The sequence below is a fragment of the Enhydra lutris genome, unplaced genomic scaffold, assembly GCF_002288905.1.
Source record: "Enhydra lutris kenyoni isolate GAN:26980312 unplaced genomic scaffold, ASM228890v2 scaffoldscaffold9, whole genome shotgun sequence".
NCBI classification, from domain to species: Eukaryota; Metazoa; Chordata; class Mammalia; order Carnivora; family Mustelidae; genus Enhydra; species Enhydra lutris.
The window spans coordinates 29,915,826-29,935,881 of NW_019154093.1; the positions used below are offsets into that span (position 1 = coordinate 29,915,826).

The 20,056-nt window shown below is 40.9% G+C and overlaps 1 protein-coding gene across 3 annotated transcripts in view; it reads left to right on the forward strand.

Moving 5' to 3' along the window:
• LOC111143037 (nuclear factor I A) overlaps nt 1-20,056 on the forward strand; it is a 357,887-nt gene that overhangs the window by 214,245 nt on the left and 123,586 nt on the right. The window lies entirely within an intron of this gene.

Genomic DNA, 20,056 nt, shown 5'->3' on the forward strand with positions numbered 1-20,056 from the left:
TTTAAGCTGGAAAAATGCAATAGCAGCCAGGTTATCTCTGTATGAATGTTGCAGAGGGGGACAGAGAGGAAGGCAGTCACATTTTCTTGCCGGTAATGGTAGAAAGCAGGTGGTAGTCACACTCTTTAACAAAACAATGAATGCAGTTTCTCATATGCTTTGCCATTTTAGGGCTCGAGTCGAAGGATTAAATGAGTGGGGAGAAAACATAGGACATCATCATCATCATTGGTAATAAAAATTACTGGCAGTCTCGCTGAGTGTTACACTATAGGAAAAGAGCAGAGATTTATTTTTAAAATGAATGAGATGAGGTTCCCATCCCAGGTGTGTATAATCTGAGGTCATGCTCTAAAGGCAGTATGTAACATAGGGCCGTCGTGTATTGGTGAGCTGTTGGGGTTAGTAAGTTGTAGTTTTGCATAGAGGCAAGTTGTGATATAATGAGACAGGCGTCCCAATGGGACAAAGGTGGGCTTAAAATCATTTCGGTCTACATCCTGGTTTTGCCTTTTCCTTAGGGTTTGACCTCAAGTAAATCACTTGAACTTTCTATCTTAGTTTTCCCAGTTAGGAAGCAAAGAGGGCGACACCTGACTCACATTTTTCTGTATGCTTTAGCGCCAAATACCTAGTGAATCTTCAGTAAATGGTCCTTGTTGGCATTCCTGCCATTGTTGTTGATGCGGTGACCCTCTGGATTCAGGAGCCCTGGCAGTGACACTCTATGCTAGATTCCAAGTAGGACCCACACCTAATTATTTTGAATGATTGAAAATCAATATTGATGTAAAGCTCCTCCAACCCAGCATTGCTACCCGATCCGCAAAGGATCCATCCCATTGCTTTAGCAATCCCCACGGCAGGGCCGAACTCTTAGACCGTTTGCCATTGGCCCGATCATCAGAAGAGACAGAGACCAATGGTCTGTGGAGTTTTCCTCCTCTTCCTCTTCTTTCCTGTAATTTTCATCTGAGCTCTAGTACTCTGTACATCATGTTAACTCTTTGGAGCCCAGCACCAAGCATTCCACACAGAGGGCCTTTGCCAGAGTTGAAAGCAAAGAGGCCACTGAGCCCTGTTCCCTACACTTTCCAAGATGAATCTTGGAATCTTGATCTCTCCTTCAGTATCAATATCCATTATCTTTCATTTTTGGAAAAATGTGAGCACTTCCTCCCTATCACCTCACCAGGAAAAGATCCCTGACCCGCAACTCTATATACGATTTTTCCTTACTTAAATTTTCTCATGTGTCTGGACAAGCTTCTCTCTTTCTTTTCTCCCAGTTTTTTTTTTTTTTTTTTTTTTTTTAATCTCGCTTTCAACAAAGGGAGAAAAACAGAGTAATTCACACGAGCACTCCTGTATGTAAAGACTTGGTTAGAAGGTCCCTCTTGGTTCAAGGAGTAAAGGAGTTTCGTTCTCCTTCTCCTTTTCTGTTTGGTAGGGTGATGGTACGAAATAGAAGCAATTGCTTCCCCTTTACTTTCTAATAAAGTGGAAACCTATTTTGCAATCTGTTTGCTGGGAATACGGAAGAATACCTGGAGAGTTTTACTGCAGCCGAGATCTTTTACAGAGTAAGACCGAGTTGGAATTGCTCCTTCGAGATGTGTCTTGGGTGAAATGTTAATCTGCCGAGTGCTTTTTTGTGTTTCGGCAACCTCTTCTGTGTGCTGGGCTGGAGGCCGCAGTCCCGGGCGGTGTAGATGTGGTATTACACTTCGACAGGTCTGTCTTGGCAAGTGTAAGATCATGGCGCAACAACAGGAAAAGACCACTGGAAATGGAGTGGCTCAGCCTCCTTCCAGTTAGGATTGTCATTTTCACCTTCTGTCCGGCCCCATTACTGCAAGCCTGCTACCCTTCAGGTGCCCCACAATGCTCCAGCCAAGTTCAGGGGTAGTGTTGCTGCTTTGGGGTATTGGAAGTCAGTACAGGCTCCCCTCCTTGTCAACATGCCCAATGAGGACGTGTCTTACTACCCTTTAGTATATGGGGGACAAAGGAAGGGTGAGTTAGGGATGCTAGATATCTTGTGATGCTCTGGATAGTCCTGCTTGATAGAGATTGATTTTGCCCAAAATGCCAGGAGAGTCCCCATCAAGTAGGGCGCCACCAGACTCTGCAGTCACATCAGTGTTCCCAGCTCGTAGCTCCAGCCCTCCCCAGCACTGACCGACCTGCTTTCTTCCCTTCCTCTTTTTTCTCCTTCTTGCCTCTTTCTCCTCCCTGCTCTCCTCTCTTTTTTCCTTCCTTCCCCTTCCCCTGAATCTCATATACCTCTTTTGGGAGAGACAGGTGTCTCCCCACCTCTTTGTGAGGCCTTCCAGACACCCCCACCTATTCTTAGGGGCTACTTCCTCTGTGCTTGCATTGCTCTTTAGGAAACAGGCCTCCAGTAGTGGGAGGGCTCTGCTCTCTGCGTCATGTGTCCACTGTTCTGTGCCTGTGGGCAGGTGCCCAGTCCTCCCCTCTGTGTCCCCAGTCCTAACACGGTCCTGGCCAGGCTTTCAGTAAGCTTCCATGGAAGGAAGGAATGAATGAATAGGAGGTGTTCGGTTAGTATTGCATTACACTTTCTGAAAGTCATTAAAAATATGCATACTGTGCTGGTGTGGAATAAGAATTTGGTCACTGCTTCTCAGCGTCAGCACTATGTATACTTGGGGCAAGATGCTTGGTTCATCCGGGCTGCTGCCTTGTGCATTGGGCGATATTGAGCAGTACCATGGCCTTGGCCACTAGATGCCAGGAGCCCCCCTCCCTGGTTGTGACAACCAGAAATATACCCACACATTGCCAAGTATCAACCTGAAGGCAGAATCACTCCCAACTGAGAACCACTGAATTAAGGTAAAGGAAGAACTAACGTGCATTATATTCCATTTAATAAGCAAAGTGTCCATATCTCCTGGCATCAGTAGTTCATTAATCTGTTCAGTAAACACATAGAGAGCTCTCTCCAAATTATTGGGGAGTGTGGTCTTAACAGTTAATGCTCGAGTATTCTATGAACATCCACTACTGGCAGAATTTGAGTATGATAATATCACAGAACAATTTCTCTGATGCTTGTAGTCCCCTGTATGAGGCAAAGAGCCCTTTGGAGTCACCATGAACATCTTGGGAACCTAAACACAGCACCAGAAATGTTAGGAAACGGTGCCCGCTACATTGGTCTTCCATATCCACAGCCTTTGCCAGATACCGTGCTTGGGTTTGTGTGTGATTTCATTGAATTCTCCACTCCAGCAATAGAATAAGAAATTGAGGACCAAAGTGGTTACATCGTTTGCCCAAGGTCCTCAGCCGTTAAGGAGCAAGAATTGGGATCTGAGTGAATATCTGCTTGGCCACGAGACCTGGGCTCTTTCATGCTGCCCACATCATAGATAACTTCTTTTACCCAGTGGGGAATAGAAGTCACCCACTTCTGTCTAGAGGTTGGCTGCCATCAAGGTGCGGAGAGACATTTGTTAACTCTTCCGTGCAGCAATATCTGTACTTCTTATATCACTGGCGAGCTAATAAATATCTGATAATGATTAGCCCAGTTATGTGGATTTGTGAGTATACCGATGCAGCCCAATTGTGGGCACACAACTGGCTTAGACTTTGGGTGTTGGGAAGTAGAGTTCATGGAGGTAGGGCCAACATTTTGCTTTGAAAAAAGAAAATTCAAATTGGGATTTCTTTATAATAGGATTAATTCTACACAGAATTTCACTTGATGAACAAAAAATAAAACCTTTTTAGTAATTCTGTTCCCCAAGTTTTCAGTCACAGCTTCCACTATTAAGTTGGTACAGCTTTAAGTTTGCACATATGAAAAAAATATTGCAGATTAAGTAGAAGGCAGGGATGGATCAAAACCATATGTATGAGGAAGAGGTGGGAGAGAAGTGGTGTTGAAGGGTACAGATTGTTTTTGAGACATTGTATTTTTAGTGGCATTGATACGGAAGAAATAACCTTCCCCAGGGTGTTTGGTGAGGATACTTCCCTTTGAGTTATAAAACTGAATTTCAGTTTGGGTAGAATCTACTGGGTTCATCATCTGGTGGGGGAAAATAGTGTACTGTAGTTAGATCTGCAGATCAGGGATTTGTATATATATAATGATGTCAATACTGGTTCTCATGATCTTATCTTCATCTCCTGAGCCCTTCCTCTGTGCCCGGGCTGCTGGAATAGATATTCTTTACCGTGCCATTAGAGACATTGCCACAGTTAAGAGCATGGCTTCTTCAGTTAGATTGTTTGATTTGAAATCCCATCTCTACCAATGACTCATTGTATGATCCTCTTTTTTTTTTTTTTTTTAAGATTTTATTTATTTATTTGACACAGAGAGAGAGCAGGATAGAACAAGCACAAGTGGGGGAGGTGGGAGCAGCAGGCAGGGGAGAAGCAGGGAGCCTGATGTGGGACTTGATCCCAGGACCCTGGGATCATGACCTGAGCCGAGGGCAGATGCTTCACTGACTGAGCCACCAAGCGCTCCTCATTGTATGATCTTGACTTAGTTGCTCAGACTGTCTGTGCTTTGGTTGCTTCATGTGTCAAAAGAGGAGATCATAGGACCAACATCATAGCACTTTGAAGGTTAGAGGAACATAAAACATGAAAAGGCTGAGAAGAGTGGCTGGCACACAGTAAGGACTCAGCAAATATTAGCTGTTGTCACTTTGTTGTTACTCTTATACCCACAAAGAAACTGCCACTTTGCTCCACTTCTCTGTGCTAATCCTGCTGGTCACTGGGGACTATACAGGCCATCACTGCTCTTCCAGGAAGCCTTCCCTAACCCTCTTAGACTTTGTGCCCTAGGAGCCTGCTTCCACTACAGAGCTTTATCATGTTGGATAATAATTGTCCCTATGCTTGACCTTCTTCCCCAACTAGACTGTAAGTACCTGGAGGTCAAAGAGGTGCACCCTGATGCCTCCCATAGTGCCTGGAACAGAATAGGTGTTCAACAGCTATTTTTTGGATAAATTAGTGAAAAAGTTTAAGTTAACTTACTCAAGATCATAAAATTGAACGAGAGCCATGACTAACTTATAAAAATAAATAATAAGCTATAGAAAATACTCCCCTAATAATAACAGATTAAATTATGACTCAGGACTGACTGTTTCTTACCAAGTATTGTCCAAATTTATTGAATCCAGTTTGGCCCCATCATCCATTATTGCTATCATCTAGCACAAGTACTTGCTCTCTCCCCTCCCCCAACACATGCACTTGGCTTCCCGGAGATAGGATTATCCTTGTTGATCCCGGTAAGTGCGTCTCTCGCTTTCATCTTCTCTCAGGCAGTCATCAATATTTATTGAGCCTACAGCCTAGAGGTCTGTGATGCTCTAAGGATATGGAAATGAAATCAAAAGGTGGTGACATTTGAATTGGCTCTTGCAGGGGTGAAGTAAGTCTTCTCGCTAGTTCCTTAAAGGATGTTTTTGCTAGACTGTGAGCCCTTGAGGACAGGGGATATGTCACAGTTTGTTCCAAGTTTGTCATCTATACCTACTTAGCTCATAGAGTGGCACCAACAGATGTTTGTTGAATGAACAAATCAGGCTGGAGAGAAAAACTTGAACTTTATAGTTAGAGCACCTTAAAAAAACACATTTAGCTTCTCCCTCACCTTCTTTTTTTTTTTTTTTTTAAAGATTTTATTCATTTACTTGACAGATAGAGATCACAAGTAGGCAGAGAGGCAGGCAGAGAGAGAGAGGAGGAAGCAGGCTCCCTGCTGAGCAGAGAGCCCGATGTGGGGCTCCATCCCAGGACCCTGGGATCATGACCTGAGCTGAAGGCAGAGGCTTTAACCCACTGAGCCACCCAGGTGCCCCCTCCCTCACCTTCTTGATGGTGGTTGGAGCCTCAGAATTGGCCATTGAGCTTACTGACATTTTCAGACGATTTACTGTAGAATAGAGCAGAATGCTATTGGCTTTGCCAGCTGTGTCCAGAAGGGCTCCGTGTCCAAATTAGCCACAAATAATGCCCCTCGTGGTATTGTTGCTAATGGCAACACCGAAGGCCAGAAATGCCTATGTTCATGAAAAATATTTTATTTCAAGTGCTCCTGACTGTTCACATCTGACAAAAGAGCACTCTTTCTCTGTCTCAGTCTTTGAGCAAGTAAACGAAATTAACACACGTATACGTATGTGTACACGCGGGGTTCTCACCTGATCTGGGACCATTCTACAACCTCGGAAGATCTCCTAGTGGGAAGGATAGAAACTGAGCAATTGGTGATCACAAAGCAGAAGGACTTTGGTGAAACAGGGAGCAGCCCTTGGCTCATACTTTTGGAAAAATGACAGGTATTCAATAAAGCATCAGAGTGATTAGAGGGGAAAAAAAAATGAGAGCGGGAGGAGCGGCCCTCCTTCTGAACAAGCAGTTGAGACAAAGGCATTCATTTGAATTCCTGGTTGGTTGACAGTGTGCTGCCTCTTGTTGCTTAGTTTTGTTTCCTGTTTATTTTTGGAGTGTTGTTGGTCTGGTTTTGGCAATAAGGACCTGGGTCGTGTGGGCCCTGAGTCTTTTCTTATTTCACCTCCGTCCTTTCAATGAGAGCAGAGAGCAGAATGGATATTTCCTTTCAAGATATCCATGTTATTTTCTACTTCTGCCTAGACTGTGGACCTTTAGATCCACGATAATGTTGTGAAAAAACAAAATACTATTTACGTGAGTCCCGAGAGTTTATTGACAGGGAACATATCTTCTCAGCAACAAGAGGCCAACATGTTCACGTACGTATACAGACTGATGGGCCAATACTGGAAACCAAGACTCTTTCAGAAAGTCCAAAATGTGTATTTTGTTTTTATGGACCATAGACATATATGCATGAGTCCCGCTCCCCCCTCCTTCAAACAAAACCAAACATAGAGTAGTTCAAATAGAATTAACTTTTTAAACATCAACATCTAGTTGTAATATCTGAACTTGATACTTGGGTAAGAGTGAAAGACAGAGGGCATGACTGGGGCCGAGTAGGAATTTAGAAAGAATTGTAATAATCCAGCTTGTAAGAGTTTGTATTCTAATTATAGAGACAATAAGCCAGTTCAGTTGTGGGCAGAATTGCGTGGTATTAAATACCTAAGGAGATCCATAAGACAGTGTTCTACTCTAACGTGTTTTTCACCAAGGGACCCCTTCTGGAGGGGTGTTCAGAATGTGTGAGGACGCTATTGGACAAGGAGAGGATCTTGCTGACAGTCAGTGGTTGGAGACCAGGGATGCTGAGTGGCCTACAGCGTACAGGGGAGGTCTGAGCACAGGAAGGAGTCCCCCCTCAAAATGCTGATGACTCTGTTGAGAAACACAGAAGAAATTCCGAGAACTCCAGTGCTCTGAGTTAGCTAAAGCTGAGTGTAAGATGTACTTGGTCCATTCTGTGAGTCAAACAAAGATTCTGTTCCCTAAACTGAAAGAAATGGCCTGCACCATAAAGGGCTTCAGTGATCAAAGTCAGTAAAGTGAAACATGTCGATCATTCTTCTGCCTAAAAGGGCAAATTCTTTTAGCATTGATTTAAAGCAGTAAGGAATCAAGACCCTTTCTTTCATGATGTTTGCTGATGGCTCTCCGTTTATATCGAAGCAAGGAGCTAAAATGGGGAGGCTCCGGACTCGAGAGTAGTTCATTTCAAGGAGGTGTTTCTATATTTAATGTTAATATTGCTTATGTTGTGTTTTTTATACCACCCCAAATATTTTCACATTTAAAAAAATTTAAATAGTTTTCATTTGAAAAATACTGAAAAACAAAATCAGACCTCTAAATATCTATTTTCTAGAAGAAGCAGCATGCATTTAGTTGCGAATAAGATTTTTTAGCACACAAAATTCTTTGACTAATAAAGGCCCAAAACAAACAAACAAAAAAACCCACAAACAAAAAAACCCTGCCATTTTTAAATTTCCCCTTTCTCTAAATATGCCTGTACATTGTTTATTGAGAAATGAGGTAAAACTTGATCTGCTGAAAAACAGATTGACCTAGGTTGAGTATCTATAGTTATTAACGCAAAAATATAAGGCCAAAATTTGTGTCTCCATCTATAGGCTGATGCTTGGCCCAGGTAGATGTAGAATTAAAGAATAGATGTATATTTAAAATTATGTTGTGAATTATAAATAATTGTGTTTTTATAAACATATTTGTAAATAAATATAGAACTTGATTTCTAAAATTTAACTCTATTAAAATAATGGATCTTAAGTACTGTTACAGCTCACTTTAGAAAAATCTAAGAAATGCCAGAGGACTTGTTTTTAATTTGTGTTACTTGCTTTAGAAAATACTTTTATTTTTACTCAAAAATATGCTCAAAATTGTGTTATCAACTTTTGTTATTTATCTACACAACTTCTCTGTGAACAGTTACATTATTGGCTACTCCATGTCAGAAGAACGTAGTTATTTCTACCTCCTATTTCTTCTTAAGGTTTCCTGCAGAATTCAAGATCTAAGATATGAAGAATATATTTGTTATTTGTAAGAGTAGCTACATTTTTTTTTAACACATTCTGTGTCTTAGGTTCTTTGCTAAGCATTCTAAGTGTGTCATCTCATTATTCCTAACAAACTTGGGATACATGCAATCATCAGTGCCATTTTACAGATGAGAAAACTGAGACTTAAGATATCTAGGTCCCTAATTTCCTTACTACTGTCCCTCCTGCTATATTGTATGTAAACAATACCTTGCAAATATAATTTTTGAAGGACAAGATAAATGAACATGTAGAGATACTAATTCCTTTGTAAGATAAAAGAAATACATTGCCGGTTTGCCTCGATTTGTACTAAGCCTAGAGTGTTTGTTTTTTCTGATCACAAATGACTAAAAACTATGAAACTGAATGTGTTTGAGAATTTCTTATTTTAAAATTAGATATGTAACTTATTTAAGTTCAATATGAGTCTAAAGAAGCTTGCTCAGTGAGGCAGAAGTAGCTTCATTTTGAGCAAACTTTCATAAGCAACGGTAATAACTCGCTGAAAAGAATGGACACTGGCAGGCTGAATCCTTGGTTGCAAGCTGACACTTTGAGGGAATGTTCTTAGCAAAACACTCACTTCAACGGAAATTAGGTCAGCCTTCTGGAACATTTATCATGTATACCTGTCACCAGCAAGACCCAGTCCTTAAAGTGAACTGAGATCACAAGCCGTGGTCCCTTCTGCTCAGAGTTGCAAAGGACACCCTAAACCAATAGTTCTACAAATATCTCAGCTTGGCAGAAACTCCCGTAAAGCCAGAGCCAGCGCTCATATAGTTGCTGTGGGAATTGAATTCCTTAATACTCTGTTTATAGAATTTTGAAACGGCAAATGGATTTGGTCTGTTCTGAAAAACAATCTGTCCCATGGCTTGTTTGGAATAACATCTAAAGTTGCTATAGAAGGATGTGAGTAGACAACCCCTGTCTGATTTGGAAGCCAGTTTTCACCAGCCTCTGTTTGTCCCACACCACGCAGCCAGGTTGGTTTTCTGCCTGACTCAAGGTGTTATTTGCATTTAAAAGAAAGGCCACCTCCTACTGAAGCCAAGGAGTTGCTAATTTGATACAGAAACTAGAGTAGTTAGCAAAATCCAGAGCTAGAGGAGTTAGCAAAATCTGGAGCAATAGAAGTTCAGACAGCGTGTATGATAAAACCAAAACAACGCCTATGAGTCATAACCCGGTGTCCTTTTAGTAATCATGTGGCATCATCCTGGTGGTTTCAAGAGCAATGTCAGCAAGTAATGAGTATTGTACGTAAGAATTGGAGATTGCATCTGTGTCCGTGTAGGTGCATGTCAGCTCAATGAATGTCATTCATTGAGAGTCTTTTGGATTGAAATGGCCACGTTCAGCAAGCAGTCAAATCTCTCTAGCCACTGGGTTGAGTTACCTTATCTGCGAAAGGAAATAATTAACTTACCTCCTCATAGGCTCTTGTTGGGGAAACACACCTGTCGTCTTCCCTAAAAAAATTGCTAATGAATATATGAGACCGGATGATGAAAAAGCTGAAATTATTAAATGTGCGTGTAAGAGTCTCCCTGTGCCTCTCAAGAGGAACAAAAAGAATGAGTGGATAAGAATCAGTATTTCATCTCTATGCCTATTTGTCCTACATGGGGTGCGGACCCACCATGTGGTATGCGCCCTGCAAATGGTAGAATTAAAAAGATGAGAGAGACAGTTCCCACTCTCACTGAGCTCTCATTTAAATTTGTGTGTGTGTGTGTGTGTGTGTGTGTGTGTGTGTGTGTGTGCACGTGTGTGTCTGTGTATGACACGTCCTTAAGCAAAAAAATAATCATACCGGGTGTGAAATGCCACCGAAGTGATTTTGCAACTCAGGAGAGGAACTCAAGAAGTTGAAGTTTTGCCTGTGAAGAGTAGGTTGTAAAACAAAGTTTGGTTTTTAAGGATGGATCTGTTAACATATGAAAGCCCAGAAGATTGGAGGGGCTGAAGGGGATAGTGGCTATGGAAGAAATCTACCTATGATTTCTTGCTGGAAGAATTAAAAGGGAAAAAAAAAAAAACCCAACTTTCATTATCACACCCTATTAAGCCAGGACCAGGAAACAATTTCTAATCAGCACTCCGATCTGGGCAGAGATTGTGCAGTCTTTTGTATCAGGCCTCAGATCTGTGTTCTCTATTCACACATGCTCACTTCCAGCTGTTGTCATTGAAATCCCACATAATCTTTCAAGGTCAAAGGGCAGTCACCCATGGCTGCTGCAGTTAAAAGGTTATGCTGATTTCTGTTGTCAAATATTGGCCCTTTTCTCTTCCAATCACTCCCATTCTACTTTTTTTAACAAGAAAAATCCAGCCTAGAATTGTATTACATGACTTTAAAGTCTTAAAAGTGTTTCTCCATTGTGCTAACATGACATGGCCTGAACAGTGTAATTCATTCTGTTATATTCACAAAGAATTTTCTGGTACTTCTAAAATACTTTGTGTTTGTGCTAAGCCAGCAAACTTCAAAGTATAGTGGCCCACATGATTTGTGGCATGCTGTAGTATCTGCAGAAATGTATAATATAGAGTCTATAATTTAATAAACGCTGCGAATTATGGCATTGGTAATTAAGTAATTGTCGGATAAGAGAACAAGAATTGCATTGAAGCAAATGGCTTTTAAAAAGATGAAAGCTCTTTGTATTTTGTGGTTCTAAACATTAACTAGTTTTATTATGTATTTGGAAAATGACATCTACCTGTTTGTAGTTTTCTTTCGCTTTTTGTCGTCTTGGGCAAGGAATGCAAGGATTCTTTTAGAATGCATTGCTTCAACTCCTCGATGATTTCCTTTCCACGCTTGGCGAACCAACATCAGTGTCTTAAAATTAGCACATGGCCCCTGGTCATCTTCTTTCCTTGTCATTGCATGTGTCCTCAGGTGGTTTAGCAAGCAGGACTCTCCTTAATGTTTCAGAGCCAGGTGAATTAAACCTAAAAACGAAGAACAGGACAGTGCACATTAAGGTTTTTTTTGCTGTTTTACATCCATAATCCAGGGTGGCCTTCGGGTGATCCAGTTTCACGTCTGTTTGAATTAAGGTAATCGGTTTCTGATGTATTCGGAGAATAAATTTCCTTATTTTTTTCTCCAGTATGTGTAAGAGTTCATAAATAGAAACTGAAGCTGTTACAAGTAGTGTGATCTATTTGTAGATGACCAGTTATTACTGTCCAAGTTTAGAGAAAACTTTGATTCAGAACATAAAAACAAGGTGCTTAAAAACCCCGTTAGTTAAAAATCAGGTTAATTTAAAAAATCCCTTAAAAAAGTATTCCTAAGTCCATTAAAAAACAACAAAATTCATCTTAAAATATTTATAAAATACTAATTTTATTATGCTAGTGATACTGGAATTTACTTTCACTAACATGAAGCAAAATTTTCTTTCTTTTTTTTTTAAGTTTTTTTATAGTGCTTCAAAAAAAAAACATTCTGTGAAGCAAGTGTTTCTGTATTCTTGGACACAAAACTAATTTGTAATTGGGTCCACTTGCAAAGTGTCTATTTCTGCTTATGTGAGCCCTTATAAATGTATGATTCTATATGTTTAGAGACAGTGGGGAAATTACTTCGTTGACAGGACAGAACTATGAAAGAAAGGATATTTAGCCTAGAGGAGAAAAAATTAGGGGCTGAGGGACTATCTTCGAATACTTGAAATGTAGCAAAGAGAGATTAGATTTATTCTGACCTGTTCCAGAGGGTAAAATTGAGGTAAAGAAGAGAAGTTACAGGAAGGCAAGCATATTAAAGGAATGGTTATTTTGTAAATCAAGCTTCATTACTTTATTAAAATCCTTTGTTACAACACAATGATGATTAGTGTGTTACTAGATGAACTTTAAGACCTCTTAGCTTCCAATTCATTCCATATTGTCGTGCATTCAGTGTTTTTAAACATGCAAAGAAGTAAAAATCGTTTTTCACTTTTTATTTAGATGTTTTGCTATCTTTTAGACATCATCCTTTAATTAAGTGCTTAATCCTTGTAACTCAAACTCATAAACCCTCTTTATGTAAAGTCATTGAGCAATCAAATTTAATTTAATGAAATACTACTCTTCCCTTATTAAGTGCAGGACTTGGTGAAAAGATGTGATAAGGTCTTTGGGTTAGACTGAATAAATCAAGTCTCTGGTATTATATATGATGGATAAACATGCAATAACATTTATTATATAAAGAGAACTAAACGAACCTATGTTCTAATCCTAAATTCTGCCACTAGCTGTGTGACCTTCAGCAAGTCACTTAACCTCTCTGAGTGTAAGCTTACTTGTCTACAAAATCAGGCTATTGCCAACCACAGAGTTGCAGCAGGAATTAGAGCTAATATGTCTAAAGTGCATAACATAGTGCCAAACACATAAATGCTGGATGAAGGAAAGCTACACTTTTGATGAAAATTGATACTAGAGAGGTTCTGGGGACAAATTTTTCAGATAGGTAGCCTACCTTTACAACACCTGTTACTGGCTTGATCCGTTTTCCTAATGTACATGTGTTAGAATGATTGCAAGTAAAGATGTGGAATGCCCTTGGGCCTTCCATGAAAGTGTGAATTACCTTGAAGGGTTCAGATTCTACTTTCCCCTCAGCACATTCTCATGTAAACCAAATAGGGAAAATAGGAAAAGGAGCAGAACAATCTATCTGAAGAAGGATATGTGCCAAAAACAGAGGGCATCATTGTCGAGTTATTTAGGAAATCATGAGTTAAATAATAGTAAGAAACTTTGGGGTGCCTGGTGGTTCAGTTGGTTAAGCGTCTGTCTTCAGCTCAGGTCGTGGGATGGAGCCCTGCGTTGGATTCCCTGCTCAGCGGAGAGCCTGCTTCTTGTGTGCTCGCAGTCTCTCTCTCTCTCTTGCTCTCTCTCATGCTCCCTCTCATGCCTTCTCTCAAATAAATATTTAAAAAATTAAAAAAAAATATTAAGAAACTCTATTTGTTGCAGGAACTCTCAGAGGCTTTAACATATAAATATTTCTTGTCATTCTCCAAGGGTGGGTGTGATGGTGTTTTCTAATTTATTTTACATATATTTTTATCTTTGTTTTTGTTTGTTTGTTGTGGGGCATTTGGGGGGACTATTTACATAACACATTTTGGGAAGAACTGATACGAATTCTAATGTGGAGGAGAGAGCATATCAAAATTTGGAGAAGAGCAAGTGGGACCTCTTGGCTGTCACATATAATGTATATATTTAGGTAGTATTGGAAATATACCTTGAACTCTGGAAAGGTGTACTAGAGGACAGACTTTGAAGGGCTTTAAATACCTAGCAAAGAAGTCTAAACTTAAAGAAATCATGAAATACTCTTGGCTTTTTTTTTATCAGACAAAAGACACCGACCATCCATCCATTTTCTCCCTACCATGCTGGTAGATTAACGTGGAGAGAAAATGCCTAGCAGGCATCACAGATTTATGTGCCTACCGGGGTCTTATAGATCATTACATAAATGAAATATAATAAAGAGTACTAGGGAGTGTGGCACATTTTTTAGCTCATGTCCAGTTTAAAAACATCCATATGTTTAAAAAAAAAATTAGTACCTTGCCAGCTAAGCAAAATATGTTGGCCGACTACAATTGGTCTGTGGACTACTAATTTGTGACATCTTAGATTCTAAAGAGAAAGGTTGGCTCTTATGTTGGTTAAGGTAAGTAGTAGGCTACTATAACAAAGAGACAGAAAAAATACAGTGGTTTAAGTACACTAAGATCTCTTTCTTTTTGATAACTCTTACAGATGAGCAGGCTAAGTTGGCCAGGTGGTTCTTCTTTCCACTGTCATTCAGGGTCCCACGCTCCCTCTGTCCTCTTGCTCTGCCATCCCGTGGGCACTGTCTTTGTCTTCAAGGTCGAAACTGTTTTAGTCCATATAAAGAGGAAGAAGGATGCCTAAGGCAGGAATTTCTTTTCAGGCAGGTTGGGTGAAAGTTGATCGCAGCACTTCCATTCACTCCTGAAAGAGGCTGGGAATTCTGGTCTGTAGCTGCCAATCATGAATACGTATGGACAACCAGTAGAGTTGGCACAGGACATTGCTGTAGTCTCCACTGTAGTTTTTCCTAGAAAGGTCTTATAAAAAGACCCAATTTTAGATAAATACATTACCGGAAATCTTGGTGTAAACATCTTTCTTAACTGGGAATGTCTTGCCCCCCTTCCCCCGCAGCAGTAAAGACTTTGCACAATTTTTTTGCCAAATCCCCAGGGCCTAGGACTGTGCTTGCCACATAAGAGGCGTCCAATAAACATTTGATGAATGAAAGCAGTAAACCAAATGTTGACTTTATGGATATGGCAAGACAAACTACAAACACAGATTAGGTGCCTGTATTCAATAATAAATACCTGAGCTGGGCAGGGAAATTAGGGGCAACAAAAAGAAGGAATCAACAGGTCATAAGTCCCATGACACATACTTCTAAAAGCTCTTCTTGACTTATCCTCCTTTTCAGCTAAGACTACATTATTCCCATACTAGACACCATTCCTTGATGTGTTGTGAGAATCCAGGATGACACTCATAACCATAGTAGAAATGCATTTGTAACAACCCTTTTCATCTGAGAATCTCAAAACACCTCTTTCATATTATTGGTTGACAAATATCATTTCTTGGTTTGACAGATTCTCAGACTCAACTTTCTAGATACAGAAGTATTATAGCCTCATTCATTGCCAGTCCAGCAACGTATGTCAGTCTTTTAATGTTTACTGTAAGCAGACTACCGAATGAAACTCCACTATGGTTAAGATTAATCACACGGATGGAACATCTATGTTATTTTTATTGCTACTGCATTCTTTTTAGTAGCTGCCGGAATTTTGGGCATTTGCTGTAATAGTAGGAATTATTCTAAAAACACATGCTATCTCATTGTCAATGAGTGACAGAGTAAATAGTCAATGTATAGTCATGAAAAATGGGACCAAAATTTTAGAATGTGGGCTTAATGGGCCACCCCATCTTTTTTTTTTTTTTTTAAGTTTTGATTTATTTATTTGAAAGAGAGAGAGATCACAAGTAGGCAGAGAGGCAGGCAGAGAGAGGGGGGGAAGCAGGCTCCCCGCTGAGCAGAGAGCCCAATGCGGGGCTCCATCCCAGGACCCTGAGATCATGACCTGAGCCGAAGGCAGAGGCTTTAACCCACTGAGCCACCCAGGCGCCCCACCCCGTCTTTTAAAAACCTGTTTTCCAAGATATTCCAAATTAAAATGACGGAAGTAAAGCATTCCTGGAGGTAAACTAATATTCGTTCCCATCGTGCTGTAGAAGTCTACTAAATCCCGTGGATCTCAAGTCACTCATCTAGATCACTAAACAGATATTTATTACACACATAGACCAAGTGATTGTGCTAGGCTCTGGACAGTGTAAGATCGTGAGATACAACCGTGCCCTTGCCAGGTGTGTTGTAGGGGGGCAGAGCTAAGACAGATAAAGAACTCCCACATCAGGTAGAAAGAGGTAGACGAGAAGTTCTGCTCAGCAGTATTGACTGAGCGCACCTAACGTGTTGACTGTGGGGAAAGGGAAAGGCGAAGGAGCCACATTCCCTTTCCTCCGGGGCCACATCCGCCAGTGGGGAGTTTGCGCGAGGAGAAATTAAAGTTCCAGGGAGGAGCGGTGCGGTTAGGGTAGACTTTTCTTTAGAAGGATGAGCATGTAAATTCTGGGAGAGCAGCGTCCGCAGGACTTAGCATGGGGCCTGCACATCACAGCAGGTTCCAGGGCTTGTGGAATATAAGTATACGAGAACAAGGGGCCCCTTTTCCTTTTGAGTCACCCAGATGCACCAGCATGGAAAGGCCTGGTCATTAACTTGGCTTGTCCTGGTAATGGAACCGTATTTGCCAAGGAGAGAATAGGATCGAGATGCATTCTTTTTGACGAAATGACCTGTGTGTTGCAGTTTGTTACATGAACCAGATGAGATTTAATCATTTAGAGCTGAGACTCCTTGGCTGTCCCAAAAAGACAAACAAAAATACCATCCAGTGTGTCAGTGTGCCTCCTCTCACATGTTCTCTGCTCCATGGACACTCCAGCTTCCTCTCAAGGCCAACCCTCTGGATGGTTTGTTCCGAGCTATTACTTCCCCTCGACCTCTGAACACCTCTGCAAGGTTACCTGTCTCTCTGGAAATCGAACTTTTTTTTTTCTTGTCTGCTTGTTAAGAGGTAGATAGATGTTCAGTCCCTTTGTGAGATGAGATTGGGTTCCCATATAATGGCATTTTCCATAATAACTGCTGATATCATTGAGGTAAAGAGAACTGCTTTTCCTAACCACCCATAAAAGAATTTGGCTTTTTATATTTCTGCCTCTCTTAGAAAGCCTCATCTCCCCACTGTGAGTACGACGGACTCGCAGGTATTGAAATCTGTACTCTAATTGGCAATTCATTGAATACAAATTCAATGAAGGAACTTTTCTAGCCATTTTCTATTAAACAGGAAAGGATCTGCTCCTCCTTTTGAGCTATGATGCAGTTGCTCCTGAAGTAGTTCAGAACTGGAGAGAGAGAGAGAGAGAGATCTCTGTGAAATCTGGGTTTTCAGCTAAGGCCTACTTAACAAGAAAGTCTGTTTTTCACTCATTTCTGAGAGGCTGTATTCAAAATATAAATCTTGGGACCTTTCAGAGACGTTTAATCAGCTTTCCAACTGTGGATCTTTTAATGTGAACATCGAAGTTCAGAATTACTGAAATTGACCTTTCTATTTTCTTTTCCATTTTTCTCTCATCTTGCAATAAAGTAGAACACCCAGATTAGTGTTATTTCCCTGAAAGTCATTTTTATGATTTGGTTTGTGTTAGCGAGAATGAAATATTAATCTGCTCAAGTTTGCTTAGTAATTACATTAGACGTGTCACTTTTTCCATCATTTCTCAAGTTTCATTTCTCATTGCTTTCTTCCTCTAGAGTTCACCACTGGGTTTCCAAATAATTGTTGAAGGAACAAGCCAGTTTCATAGTCCCTTAAAGTTACATGGAATGTTTACATGTACCTTTCCCTGGGGACATATTACAGCTGAGATGGCCACATCAGGACTTGTGAAACCATTCTACTTTTTATTTTAATTTTTCTAATTATTTTTTTTTAAAGATTTTTTTTTATTTATTTATTTGACAGAGATCACAAGTAGACAGAGAGGCAGGCAGAGAGAGAGAGAGAGAGAGGGAAGCAGGCTCCCTGCTGAGCAGAGAGCCTGATGCGGGACTCGATCCCAGGACCCTGAGATCATGACCTGAGCCGAAGGCAGCGGCTTAACCCACTGAGCCACCCAGGCGCCCCTAATTTTTCTAATTATTGTACAGTCACATATAGTTTACCTTCTAAATTACACACATTCTATTAAAATCAGCCTGAGGGAGCAGGTTGCCCAGAGGACAAGGAGGATCCAATCATGACTTTTTACAGAGATTTTCTCGGGATCACAGAAGGTCCTAGTTTAAGCTTGGGACTGGACTCTTTGGGGTTTTTTTGGCCCCTTTTGCCCATTAAATTATGCTGCCCTTTAATTCTGTTTTAACTCAGTTCCCCAACGTTTGAACCACAGTTACAACAATAGGACAACCCCTCAGGCATTTCTCATCAGAGAACACGATGTCACCTTCTTCTTTTTTTTTTTTTTTTTTTAAAGATTTTGTTTATTTTTTTGACAGACAGAGATCACAAGTAGGCAGAGAGGCAGGCGGGGGGTGGGGGGAGGCTCCCTGCTGAGCAGAGAGCACGCCGTGGGGCTCAATCCCAGGACCCTGAGATCACAACCCAAACTGAAGAGAGAGGCTCAACCCACTGAGCCACCCAGGTGCCCCTGATGTCACCTTCTTGATTGGAAGCTGCATTCTAAACGGATTGTCTCTTCGGTCCTTGTCTTGTTTAATCTGGAGGGACTATTGGGATTGTTCACTTTAATAGTTTTCAGATGTACATTGGCTCCATTTTAGTTCAAACTATATTGCTAGAGATGAGAGAGAGAGAGACAAAAATAAAGTTCTGTCAACATTTCTATAAAAAGAAAAATAAACATCCTTGAGCCCAAATTGGGTTGTGTTCCCTTACAGACACCCCTGGAGTGCTTACTGCAGACCAGGCACTGTGTTAAGACCTGGAGGCACAGAAGATGTTCTTTCTCAAAAGGCCCACAGTCTAATGTGAGAAAAAGACAGAATTACAGTGCTGGGTCCTAGATTAGAAGTATACTCTGTATACCTGGTCAGTGTTGAGAAAAGAGAAAAGGAGTCTTTGCAAAGAGTGCAGGCAACCAGAGAAGACTTTTGATTGAATGACAGCAAAGCTGAGTCCTAAAGGACAAGTAGGAGGTTGGCCAAGCGAAGAGCCAGAAGGATAGAGACATTCCAGGAAGAGGGAACAGTGTGGAGAGAGGAGAGAACCAGGACCATGGTGAAGCAAGTATTCCCTTAGTCCCATGGGGTAGGGCCAGAGAGAAAGAGAGAGGAAAGAGATTAAAAAAAAAATATATATATATATATATATATATATATATATATACACATATATATGAGCAGGAATGCTTGGGTGGCTCAGTCAGTTGGCCATCTGCCTTCAGCTTGGGTCTGACTTCAGGGTCCTAAGATCGAGTCCTGCACTGGACTCCTTGCTCAGTGGGGAGCCTGTTTCTCCCTCTGCCTGCCTCTCCCCCTGTTTGTGCTCTCTCTCTTTCTCTGACAAATAAATAAACTCTTTAAAAAAAAAAATGAGATAGAGAGGAAAATAGAGGCTACATCAAGGTGGTATGCCATGTGATGGAATTTGTACTATTCCCCAAGCTGTCTATGGGGCTCTTGCAAGATTTCTGACAGGGCAGTGAACTCTGAACACATTGGATTTCTCTCAGATTCTCCAGCATCTCATTCTTTCCTACCCAGGTGCCTTTGCATATGCTAATTCCACTACATGAAGAGTTATTTCCCTTTCTTCTCCTAGCTCTCTCCTTAGTATCTTTCAGATGTCAACTCTTAAGGGACACCTTCACTAACCACCCTTTCTAAAGTGTTTCCTAATTATTTTCTTCATTTCATTTATACCATTTATAATTTTTAAGATAATTCATTTGTTTTATGTTGTCAGCTATTTCTAATCCTAGACTGTAAATTTCCTGAATGTAGAGACTGTATCTTGAACCCCTAGCACAATGCCTGGCTCATGGTAGGGGCTCAGTAAATATTTGTTGAATAAACGAATGAGCCCTCAGATTTGCCTGTTAGTGAGACAGCTCTGGCCATAGAGTAGACAGTGAACTGAGAAGCCAGGACTGACAATCGAGAACATGGCCAGTCTGGCGAGAATTAGGAAGAGTCTGAGCCACAGACTTGAGGAGAGAAGGCAGGGAGGGGGAATGGAGATACACTTGGAGTCAAGATTGGTTGGATGTGGGTTTTTGTAAGAATCAGGAGTTAAGGATGGCACCAAAACATAGAAAACAAGCTGGTCGTGGAT